The sequence below is a fragment of the Lissotriton helveticus genome, chromosome 2_1 (genome assembly GCF_964261635.1).
Source record: "Lissotriton helveticus chromosome 2_1, aLisHel1.1, whole genome shotgun sequence".
Lineage (NCBI taxonomy): Eukaryota > Metazoa > Chordata > Amphibia > Caudata > Salamandridae > Lissotriton > Lissotriton helveticus.
The window spans coordinates 250,883,717-250,896,006 of record NC_136059.1 but is presented as its reverse complement, the minus strand read 5'-3'; the positions used below and the strand labels follow the sequence as shown (position 1 = coordinate 250,896,006).

At 44.3% G+C, this 12,290-nt stretch overlaps 1 protein-coding gene across 1 annotated transcript in view; it reads left to right on the top strand.

Moving 5' to 3' along the window:
* The window catches only part of HDHD2 (haloacid dehalogenase like hydrolase domain containing 2), a 207,010-nt gene that overhangs the window by 163,775 nt on the left and 30,945 nt on the right, over nt 1–12,290 (top strand). The window lies entirely within an intron of this gene.

Below are 12,290 nucleotides of genomic sequence, written 5' to 3'. Positions count from 1 at the left end.
CGGAAAATGACCAGCATGGGTTACCAAGGAGGGACCTTGATGGCTTAAACATTCTCCCTTCTTATGAAAGCTTCACTTACAGACATGTCAGTACCAGATTATTATAACTTCTGTCCGTACTTCTTTTGCCATACTAAAGTATTGTTGTGTGCTGATCCTGAAAACGATTCTACGTGTTGCCAGTTGCAGTATCTTGTACTAGACAAAGAACTCAAAAAGATTGTGTGGTACTTTATTTTTCGACGTTAAACATTCCCCTTCTTTGGTCGAAAAACTGAGCTTGGGCTCTGAAGTAGGAAAATGTGCAGTTCTTTAAGCTAAGTATGTGCAAACTTTGTATTTTCAGTTTCCTCATTATGATGTTTCAGCCTCATTGAATTGAGATAGGACATTCCATGAGGTATTGTAACATATGAACAAAATTACTTTGATATGATAATATTCAGGGAAGCTTTCATTTGCGCTATCTTTAATGTGTATGATTGATCTTTGCCTGCACTAAATTGAGCACCATTCAGAAATTGCCATTTCAACACGTATCTTGCTTGCTTTCGGTTGCTTATCCACATATATTGACATTAGAATACAAGCAAAATTCAAATATTCTTTTTCAGACCTAATGCCATGGGCTAATATGCGACTTGGCGGAAATAACTGGATGTCACAAGAGTGTCATAAAAGGTTTAGTGACCTAGGTTCAGTTGTTGATAGAACATCCTTTCAAGGATGGTACATGATGTATTGATGAGTGGATTCTTAACTACAGCAGTGACTCAGGTTGTTACTGTTGGCAATTTGTGAACAGGTGTATGTGTTGGAAACCTTTGGTATTGCTTCCTTATTCATCATGTACAAAAGGGTTTGCAGAGCTACCGAGTGAAAGGCACCAACAAACAATACAGTAATTTAAGAAGTATACAGTTCTTGGAAATATGCAATAATTGATTATTCGTATTTCACATTACATATTGGCAACACACAATAAAATACAATATTGCCCAAGTTTCTTACGCAAAAATTGCATTTCTTCAAAAGAAATTGCTGGAATTTATGAAATGTTTTGGTACTCAAACATATTTATCCTTATAGTGGATAATGAAAGAAGTGTGAAAGGCAGCATGAGGAGGAAATGTCTTTGTTAGCCTAAAGTGTAGGGCAACATATTTCCCCCTACGAGTGAAACATGTGAGTCGATGTACACAATCCCTAAAGGGATTAGTGCTCATTTTACAGAATCCCACTTATTGTGGATGGTATAAGCATTGGAACAAATGCAGAGTTTATGATGGATGGCTTAGGTACAGACATTTTGATGCCATATGTACATAAAAAGACTAATCTTTTTGATGGTTGGATCTGCTATGAAGCTGGACAGAACCATCTCTGGGGAACATTGTTGTTGCAATCCAGATATGACTTCTCGCGCTATTGATTTTATTGGGAGAAATATCTAGCACTGCTAACTCTAAATTGTCTCTCGGATATAGGGTAGTCCAGATCAGTTAACCCCTTCTTCAGGCTTCACATACCTGCTCCCTGCTTTCCAAATATGTTTTTCTTTTTAACTTCTGGATTAGTGTTGTTGGAAATGAACATCTTTTGATCGGTAGTCCCGTGATTTTTGCCATGAATGTCTCGGTTGGTTCTATAACTCTATGCACGTATCGCAGCTAACCACTGCTTGGGCTTCCCTTTAAACATGATAAAAATGATACACATCCAATTGGTAACTTTGAACTTACCTAAGTCTCTAGTTTGTGGTACCTGGGCCTGTAAGTTACCCCCCGCAGTGATGCACTGCAGCGACCCACAAAACCACCCCCATTCCTACCATAGCAGCCTGGCAGAACCAGTCTGACCTATCAAAATAAACCCTTTTGGCAGTCCTAAACCCTCCTTTTTTAATACTAATAGGTCACAACTAAGGTAGGCATTACTGTCCATAAAGGTAGGGTTCATGGTATTCAAGTGTAGGATGTGCAAAGGTTTAATGTTCCACATGCCCTTAGAGTGAAAAACCCTAAAAGCTAGTTTCACAGTGGGAATAATATTGCACCTTATAATGCTAATTTCGGTTTGGTTTGGTAGGAACTAGAAAAATATTTCAAGGCGTCTTTTGAATAGGCAAAATCCAATGTAATGGTAAAATCGAATATTATCTAACTATTAAGGAAAATGTATTTTAGAAAAATCACCTTTTCCTTACCTAAAGCCTCCAAGTCCTTTTGTAAGTATGTCCCCTGGTAGCTGATGGCCCCCCTGTAGAGAGGTGCAGGTTGCTCCCCGCACAGGGGCAAAGGTCTGTGCGTGTGGGGAGATGTTGTCCCTAAGCTCTTGGTGGACTTCATTTGAGGCCTACCCTGGCACAGGCCGATGTAGCTCACACACAGGCCCACCCCCTCTATAATTCCTCTAGTCAGGCTGGCACCATTCTTAGCTGGAGGGGGGTGTTGCCCAAGAACTGATTTACAGTGACTACAGGGGAGGGGGTTCCCATTTCCATAGCCACACCTCTGCTTGTGCACGGGGGCTCCGAAGGATTCTGCCATGTTAGATTTAGGAAGAGCAGGCACTGTTGGCTACATTAAAGTAAAACACGCACCAGTTGCCCACATCCAAAGGCTGGGACTGGGAATAAATGTGGCATCCCCAGTACCATCCTCCGAACACAGCTGGACTTGTGGAAGTGTCAGAAGAAGGCTCTCCCTGCTGTCTGGAAACCTGAAGAAGACGAAACCTGATCTCTTTGTACCCAGGAGCCCAGAAGTGATTGCAGGGGTCAGAAGGCTGAACTCCTGTTTTGGCTACAGGGAAACAACAAGCTTAAAGAGGCCTTTTCCTACATTCCCAGCTGACCTGTTCCAACTGGACCTGCCCTGGGGCCTGCTGATGGCCTATACTGGTGTGAGTCTTGACCTCCAAGGCTGTCCCCAAGGTCCTGGACTCTTGGCTGTGGTCAAAGTGTAGTCCTCCCTGCCTGACCTTAAACTTGGGACTTGGATTTTTTCTCAGCTTTTTACCTGGAGAACCTTTGGGAGAATGAGACCAACCTGCCCAGCCGATGATGCGGGTTCATTGCTGCTGGGCCTAACTTCGGGATTGCTTCCTGTCAGAACCCTGTTTAGAGGTACATTGGCCAACCAGGGGTTAATAGGCCCAACTGGGGGTTTGAGGCCTTTTACTCCTGATGTCCCTGGGTCCGACCTGATGTGGAGCCTGAGCAATTGGGCCAATTACCTCTTCAGCACTTGACTCGTGCCCAGAGGTACTTTGTTGCATTTCCTTGCATAAGAAGTCTGTGCTTCATACCACTATGGGGTGGTACTGGTGCAAAGATCCTGGTGCAAATCCTTCATCTCGGGCAGGGTTGCAGGGTCCGACAGTCGCCTCATTCCTCCGGTAACTACTCCAACATGGTCACACGTCTTGCTGGTCCCAGTGAACTCCTTTGGCTTCGGCGTATCCTCACAGTACATTGGCTTTGGCCAGGGTGGCACAGGGAAGTCCGTGGCCACGGCCCCTACGGATAAAAGGGGTCCTGGCCCAGCACCATACAAAGGCTGTGGCCCTCACTGCATGGCAGTCTTCTAATGTCTGCTCCCCTCAGACATGTGGGGTCCCTGCTACTCACTACACCTGGGCTCCGCAATGCATATGGCTCAATTCACGGCAGCACTCTTCTGGCATAAGAGGGCTACCAACTTTGTTGTGCACACGGGCAACGATTCAATCAGTGCTTCAGCCGTCTCCTCACATCTTGCAGAGGAAGTCCGCTCGACAAGGTTTCACACTAGACCTTACTCCCTCCAGTGCTCTCCTCTTCCTCACAGGGCACAATGGTCTTTGCAAGCAGGCAGGAGCTGGTTCTCCAGTTTTCAGGGCAGGTGGTCTTGGATTCCCTGGGGGTGTCTCCTCGCCCAGCAGGGAGACTAGCAGGCCTTGGTCTCCAGTCCTGGTCACAGGCAGTTTTGCAGAACTTTCCCTTCTCACACATTCTATCTGGCTGCTTGATAGATGACAGTTTTGGGGGCCTCAAGCTCCCCTACTTATAGCCAATATCCAGGCACCAAATCAGATTTAGAACCTGAGTCTTTGAAGTTAATGTTGGGAGTCTCCTTCCTTTTGAAGTGCCCAGACCTCTACCCTCTCTTCCACTTGAAAGCAGTCTGTCACACCAGGAGCGACTCCAAAGCTGATAGCCCACAACACAGGCCATGGGAGTGATTAGAAGTCACACCTGGATGTCAGCCACAGTGATATGTGTAGCAAAACGTTAGCCTAGGGCTCCAGCCTGACATTTTATTATTCTTGTATCAGCCTCCTCTCCTTGTGACCTCTCACTGAATCAAAAAGCACCCTTTGAAGTTTATGAGGAAGCTGAGCTCTTCCCTCTCCAGCATGTTTCCTGCCCAATTCAGGAATGCCGCAATACGCAAGTCTGTTTGGGGATTTCCTCTACCTCCATTCCTCATGAGTCACAGGCGCGCACACACACATACACCCAGTACATGTATTTAACATGCTAACAATGCATAGGAGCCTCAAGCCTTACAGGACCTGTCGACCGGTCCCTGTGAAATCTAGGAGAAAAAGAGTGTGGTCATGTATCTGGTGCATCTCCAGGCATCCAGGAACTCTCAAAGGCATTCAAATCGCCTCAAGACACACTTTGAGAGGTTTAAGTTATCTATGCTGATGGTGACAGGTGGGGGTGAGAAAGAGAGTGAACCCTCCCAGACGCACCGTCTTCCAAAGAGCAGGATGGGTCAGTGGAGGAAGTTATTCTTGCCCTAATGCTAACAACCGAGCAGCAGAGGGACTGCCACCAGCTACTAATACAGTCCTCCACTCTTTTCCTTTACCCCTGGGCTGACCAACTGGTACACGCATGACATTAAGACAAGGGACAGCATGGCAATCAAAAACAAAATGTAAAAGCTGCTTGATAAGGTGTGGGCCAGTATCAAAAAGGAGATTTATTAAGTTGATGCAGCAGGGGGTATTTGAGCACTCCTGTAGTCTCTGGTTCAACCCTGTTGAGGAGTCATTTCCGGGTTTAGATGGCATTTGCATCAGCTGATGTCTGATGTGCAGGGAGAGAATCCTAAACTGTCATGGTGGTCCTTCTCCCTACAGGGAATGGACTTTACGGTGGAACATTGCCTTGTGACTGACTAGTGAGTGGTGATAAAAATCTGCTGTCTTAGACCAGAAAAGAGCCCTTAAAGCACTGTATCTGCTTGCGGGAAATAACAGTTAGAACACATGCATTCCAATGCATGCTTTTACCCTGCATGCCATTACAACGAAAATGGCTTGCTGTAGGAGGTATAAGGTGTTGGATTTAACTCCAACACCTTACTGTTGCACAGACTGGAATTGGAATAGTAAATTATACTATTCCAAACTCCAGCGCACCCCGACAGTAAGTCAGGGTAAAAAATGTTGTTGCAACGGCATGCGGGGTAAAAGCATGCGTTGCAAAGTCATACAACTCCTGCTCGCCCTCTTCTACCTACGACAAAGAAGTGAACTCCAAGGGTCATATGGCTGACCTTTTCTGCAACTGGCAAGCTGACCTTTGGCAACTGGACCTGGACTGGACCCTGCTGTTGGCTTTTACCTTCCCTGGGTGTGTCTCTAAGCGCCTCCCCTGAGGTTGCTTTAGAGGTGCACTCCTATGGTGATTTCGGACTTAAAGGACTAAGTCAGAAGGTAAAGTCTTTTGCCCATGATGAACTTTGTTGGTGTATCTGACCCATCTTTATCGCGGTCATTATCAAATTGCACCGGTGTCCTGTTCTACTTCCACTGTTGGCTATCATTGCCGTTTTGTGCTTATTGGCACTATTTGTACGTAAAACTTTAAAAATTCATATCTCATATTCCCATTAGTGGACTTTTGTGTCATTTTGTTTAGTATGCAGTCCCTGCCTCTACGGACTATTGCAACAGGGTCACTGACTTTTTTGTCAATAAGATTGCTAAGATCTACGCCACTTTTCCAGAAAGTAGTAGGAAATATGCTCCCACGCCTGGCCTGGATACTCCAGGGTCTGAAGATAAGTTTGTCCTCTATCCTTTGGTGGAAACTGAGGTTCTCAGGCCGACGGAGGTGGTGAAATCTGGGTCACCTTTGGATCCGGTCCCCCCCGAAATTTTTGCAACCGGGAAGGAAAATTATTGCTCCTGTTTTCACTTCACTACTGCATCTGTCATTTAGAACTGGGCAGTTCCCTAGCAACTGGAAACATGCAATGGTGGTCCATTTGTTGAAGAAACCCTCATTGGACCCGGCTCTTCCTGAAAATTTAAGACCTATATCCTTACTTCCATATGTGGCTGAAATTGCTGAGAAACATCTGAATGGCCACCTCTCCAAGTTCCTGGAAGAGAGGCGGGTTCTTCATGATACCCAGTCTGGCTTTAGGCCTATGCCTGGTGCAGAGTCCGCTCTCTTGCTGGCTGCCGAAGTATTGAGGGCTGCGGCTGATGAAGGTAAAACTGCGGGCTTGATCATGCTGGACCTAAGTGCCGCGTTCAACACAGTGTCCCATGGCCTCCTACTTGAGAGGCTAAGGGAAGTTGGGGTCGAGGGTGTCACGTGGACTTGGCTGAAGAATTTTCTGGGAAATAGATCCTTCCAGGTTTTGCAACATCCTTTCAGCTCCAGAGCTTGTCCTTTAAACCACGGGGTGCCATAGGGTTCAGCTCTTAGTCCAACCCTCTTTATCATATATATGCGCCCACTTGCAGATACTGTTCTGAAACATGGTTTTCAGCTGGTGTCATATGCTGGTGACACTCAGCTTGTGATGACCTTGGAGCAGAAGGGACCTGAAAGGGCGGCCGATTTTAGGACCTGCCTGGAGGAACTTGTGAACTGGATGAGACTGAGCTGTCTCCAGTTAAATGCAGGGAAGACAGAGGTGATGGTGGTTGGGAAACAGCCCTCCCTCTGGTCACAGCATTGTAGGCCTGAAGCACTGGGAACCAGTCCAGTGCCGAAAGCCAAGGTGAAAAATCTGGGAGTCTGGTTTGACGATAATCTTTCCTTCTCCTCGCAAATATCGGCTGTGGCTGGGACCTGTTTTGGCATTTTGAAGTTGATACATAAGATCTGGGACCTTCTCCCCCTGAATGCTAAAAGGTCGATTGTACAGGCGTTGGTCACGTCTCGCATGGATTACTGTAATGACTAGGGGTGACTGCCAAAAATCGTAACATCTTCCAGAAGGTCCAAAATGCTGCAGCCCGGCCTTTTCTGAATATACCTAGGAGAGCATTGGTCGGGGAAGCCCTGAAGGATTTGCATTGGCTCCCTATCCGGGCAAGAGTTACCTTTAAGGCTTTATGCCTTAGTCATAGGATTGTTGGGGAAAGGGGACCGCGTTGCTTACGGCCTCTCCTGACCGTCCATCAGCCCGCTCGAAATCTGAGATCATTGGGCAGTGTAAGATTGACTGTGCCCCAGGTGCGGAAGGCGCTGATTGGTGGAAGATCCTTTGGTTTTTTGGCAGCTAAGGTCTGGAATGAGCTCCCTGTGGATCTTAGGACAACTGAGTCGGAGTCTCTGTTTTGCAAGAAATTGAAAACATGGCTCTTCCGTCTTCCTGGGGTGGGCTAAAGTGGTAAGGTGCCATCTTATATGGATGCCCGCGTTCTTCTTGGTGGCCAGCTTGGGAGGGTTTGGGGTTCAGCTATGTCCTAGCACGGGGTCACTCCAGTTGGAGTAACCATTGCACTTTATAAGCTTCTTAATAATAATAATAATATATTTTACTCTGTTTTTCTAATTCAGTTGGGATTCTTTGTTTTGTATTACGACTGTATTATCGTTTTAGTACTGCATAAATACTTTACACATTGCCTTTAAGTTTAGCTTGTCTGCTGCAAGCTATAGCTACCAGGGGTTTGAGTACAGGATTATTTAGTTACTTTAGCGGTTCATATGACAAGGACATGCGTTGGGGTGAGTACTTACCCACCCCACAACTAATAACCCAATTTCTTAAAGCCATTCAGGTGAAGAAAGTGCTTTTTAAGTACAAGTCAATATCTGCTTTTAATGCAAATGGCACAATTCCAGAAACAAAAGAATCAAAACATTGCAGATGTTTAGGACCACAACTTTCTGATGAGTTTCAGGAAGGAACCTGCCGAAGGTTTATCAAGCACCTAAATGTAAGTTGGCTGGAAGCTTGATAACCTTATCAGGAGTAGCAAAAAGTATAATTGGAGAAATAATCAAGTTCTGTAACAAGAAAACCAAAGGTAAACAATTGATATTTAGAAACTTGACAATGCTGGTTATATCCTGATTAAATATATCATTTAGGATAGACAAGACTATGGAGACAAAGAACTATCATATAATAACATCAACATAGTGAAGAGCTCTTATACTTTCTTGAAGTTTGTTTAAGTTTCATAAATATATGATCCATGAAAAACTTATTTTGCATTGCATGGAGCTCACACATATAGTCTTCCTGTTTAGACTTAAAAGGTTCTCTCTCCCTAATGTCATATCTCAGTCTTCCTCTGCAATTTGAGGCTTTAACTTCTGATGTAAGAGTGAGCAGGTATGGATTAAACCTGAGAACCACCTTACAGGGTTTGGTATTCACTTGTGGCTAGGAGGAATATTTGGTTCTATAATGTTTCTATGGGGAGATCCATGAAAGATCGACTAAATTGCAGTGAACGCTTTAGTGAGGTTTGCAGTAAATGCGGATGAAACATTAGTAAGACAAAATAGGAGTCACGTTGAAGCAGTATTCTATAAGTTGACTAGAGACACAAAGCAAATATATAGGTTATGCTTGACCGCGCTGATGGAGCCTCAAGACACTTGGATAAGCCCTCCATATGCAGCGTAACAAGATCCTCTTGAACTGAATACACACAAGCATCACCAACCGAGAGCCTGAGGTCGCTTTCCATGATCATCTGGAGTGCACAGAGTATGAACTGAGTGAAGTTTGTTAAATGAGTGTGCTTGGCAAAATCAAGCTTGAGAAGGTCATTGTCGAATTATCAAAATCTGATGTACGTTTGATGAATACATAAAGACTAGAACAAGGCAAAAAAAAAAAGCCTAAACTTGATTCTGTAATTGTAAACTCCACTCTGACACCAGAGATTTCGTGGTCCAGGGGACTAGACTCATTAATTGCCAAGACAATGGAATGTATAAAGTTGTTTACACAATTGGCGAGAAAAATAGGAAAACAGAACAAATAATTTAATAAATATATATTTTTTATAAAAATGTACTGAGTTGTGGTACATTTATAAACGTTCAGTACAAAATCACTATTGATTGTGAAAGAAATAATCAGGTTCTGAAACAGTACTCCGTGGTACTTACCCAACTGAACCACTTGTAGCTTTATAACTATTAACCCAGGTTCCAAGGGATACAGGGTGACCCCATTTATCTGAATGGTATGTTGCTGAGGAGCAACAGGAAAAGACTGAAGCTGGAATAATAGAAAGATTAGGACAAATGTCTGAAAAAGCCGAGGGAGCTCATCCATGTGGGAAGCTGGGTCTTGATTAGGGAACAGTGATTACTCTGTCTATGACATACATATAGAAAATAGCAATATGTCGCCCTCACCCTAGATATAGAAGGATAGTTGTATCAAAAATAGCCCAGAAATGATGTTAAAGGCTTAAAATCAAATAGAAAATAACTGTTAAAATTTCAACGAACAGTCACATTGTATGTAATACCCGTATAATTTGTGCGATCACTCACCTCCTCCAAAGGTAATTGTATTCACTCTTCAATGGAAAAATAAAGAATATAGTTAAGAGAATTGCATGGTGGCAGAAGCCTCCCAGGCTTCATTTTGAAAACAATAGGCCCAACAGGGACTTATGTAGAAGTCAGGTCAGTGTTCAGAGAATTATATTTTAATGTTTGGCCTAGTTGTCAGTCTTTAGGTTAGTCTTGCTAGGGGACCATGCAAGTCCAGTTGCACATCAGTCTCCCGGTCTTGAAATATTTTGGGTTCTCAATGCAATTTGTCCTGTTGGGATTGGGTATGCAATTTGTCCTGTTGGGATTGGGTTTGGGGGTCATCACCAGGACAAGAGTTCCACTGTATATGCGGAACATAGCTTGTATGTTGGAACCCAGGAGACAACACATTTACAATCTCATCTGGTGAGCCTAAGCAGAGGTCCTGGCATGGTGTGGTGCTGCTAGCTCATTCACTTAATTAGCTGAATGATCTTGAGGTGCCTCCATGGTTTGGGCGCAGAGTACCAGATCATAGCATGTAGGGAAGAGGTCCTTGTGAGTACAGAAGCTGAAAGGTCCCTTAACTAGACTGCAGCAGTTCAGGTGGGATGATGTGTGCTCTCTGTCAATAGAGGTGAAAAACAAGTGTCAAGTTTTGCTGAGGACAAACCCCTTAGCACTTCCATAAAGGCTGAACTGCTATCTACCCCTTGCACTTGAGCTTCCCTTCCCATGGATTTTGCCCTGCCACATCCCAGAATGCCCTTGAAGATGTATTTATTTGTTTTTTTTGTTTATTTATAAACGTTATGGAGCGTAACCTAGCCAACTGGCAGCTGAGTGCTTTACAATTAGGAAAAGTAGGAAAGTTAGAATTAATCCTTAACCCTAAAGTGGTGGAAAGAAAGTAGAGCAGGATTGGATCAACATTTGAGTCAGTTAGGGAGACAAAGTCAGAAGAGATACTTGTTTAATCTTTTTCTGAAAGCAAGGTTAGTGTGTCCAGTATTATGCAGTCCAAAATAGATCTCCATAATCTGGAAGCTAGGCATGAGAAAGCTTGCTTCGATGTTGTAGTGTTCTTGTTTTTTGGGGAAATTTCCAGAATCAAATGATCTCTCCCTGTTGTTTTCGTTCACCAACGGTGGGTTTGAGTTTATTGTTCAGATTAGGAGTTAGGCCAGGGTGGATTTCCCTATAAGTGATAGCTGCAATCTTGAAATCAACTCTTGTTATGAACAACAGCCAATGAAGGTGTTTTAGAATAGGGAAATGAGATCAGACCTGGCAATAGCAAGCAGTATAGCTCTGAGGGGTGCAGTGCAAGATGTTGAAATCCCTGCTCAGATGGCATTTTCCAATCAAGATGAGTAAGGACGGGGCTTGAAGCTCGGGTATGGTTTAGTTCATTTTGCGTTGTGGTGATTCTTGGTGGTGTTTTTTTCAAGGATGTAGCCTAGCGACTTTATAGAAAGAACTAGGGACTAGTGAAAGGAAAATGGCTCAAAACAAGGAGTGGCCAACCAGTTTTGTACTCGGGGGATGGAGGGACCCAGATCAATGTTGGGTCTGGCTTTTCAGTTCAGCAGTCTACTTGAACATAGACATCGAGCATGCTTTGGCTCTTCCCTAACCCAGTATTTCCCTCTCGTATTGTTCCATTGGCTGTTTTGTACATCATTCCACCTCCTTGGAATGCATGCTTTGCAATGCATCTAGGACAATTTTGCATCTAACTTTGTCACACATTGAATAATGTGTTATTCATGCATTAGATTTAAAATAATCCTTTGTTGCCACCTACTCGAGCCATCTGTTGGAGTGCTGTATGCCTGGACCTGTCGGTTCTGCGTATGCATTATCAGGACATGGCAAGCACCTTCCTTTAAACTACACACATCCTTGCATCACACACACAATGGAATGTCTTTGGACACAGGTTACATAAAACGTGACCTAACTGCAGGGGATCTACTTTAATAACTCTCCCTGCAGGGCTGTAGGATTAATAGGCACTCTCTGAGCCGCACTAGAACCCACCGGCTTGGTGAAAGGTCACTAACATCCACTTACATTGTATGAGTACCAGAAGCCGCCCTTTTTGGCGCTACAGACCACGTGCTTATGGATTTCAGTATTTGGTGCACATTTTCAGATTAGTAGAAACATCCTTTTCCTACTACATCCTCAGATCCTCAGGTGAACCTCTGCAGCCTCCCGAACTCGTGTAGTCAATGCCCTGGGGCACTGAGGGAGCTCTGGATTAGAAGAGGTGGAACCTGCGACAAGGTAGATCACCAGTCTTTCTCTGGGATTCATGCGCAGACGTCCTTCCCTGCACACAAAAGACATTTTTGTGGAAGTTGGGGTAAGAAGGAAACTTGTTGGAAGTTTATTGGAACTCCCCAAACCAAAGCGAGTGGCTCCCACCCTGCCACCTTGAATAGCGCTGTGAGTTTGCACTGTGCCCTTCTTACATTCTCTTTTGACACCATACATGAACCTGTTTCACTCAGGCCCATATAGTATTCTTTAA